Genomic DNA, 548 nt, shown 5'->3' with positions numbered 1-548 from the left:
GAATCGAACCTGAGACCCCTCAGTCCACAGGCCGACGCTCTATCCACTGAGCCAAACCGGTTTCGGCTATTAATTACATTTTATATGTGATGTCTTCAGACTGTAAAAATCAGTATTCAGAGGGTTCGGGGGCGGGTGGTCGGGGGGTAAGAGATCAACCAAAGGACTTGTATGCATGCATATAAGCATAACCAATGGACATAAGACACTGGGGAATAGGGGAGGCTAGGGGACTGCCTAGGGTGGGGGGAAAAATGGACACATATGTAATACCCTTTGTAATAAAAAATAAAATTAAAAAAAATAAATAAAAAAAATAAAAGACAAGCCTGATGGGTTAGGAAAGAACAACAGGGCCACACTTGCCTGCGATCAGGCTCCTGGCCATGCTCGCCCTCTGCCCTCCATACCCCACTCCAGCCAAGGCCAGGGAGGCCAGCGGTGATGGCGATGATGGAGCAGACCTGCCCTAGCCCTATATCTGTGCCTGCCCCATTCAATAACAGGGGTTCACAGGAGGAGTTCCCCCTCCAGGCGGCAGGAGCCGT

The sequence above is a fragment of the Myotis davidii genome, unplaced genomic scaffold (assembly GCF_000327345.1).
Source record: "Myotis davidii unplaced genomic scaffold, ASM32734v1 scaffold449, whole genome shotgun sequence".
Taxonomy (NCBI): Eukaryota; Metazoa; Chordata; class Mammalia; order Chiroptera; family Vespertilionidae; genus Myotis; species Myotis davidii.
Note: the sequence above shows the minus strand (reverse complement) of the source record.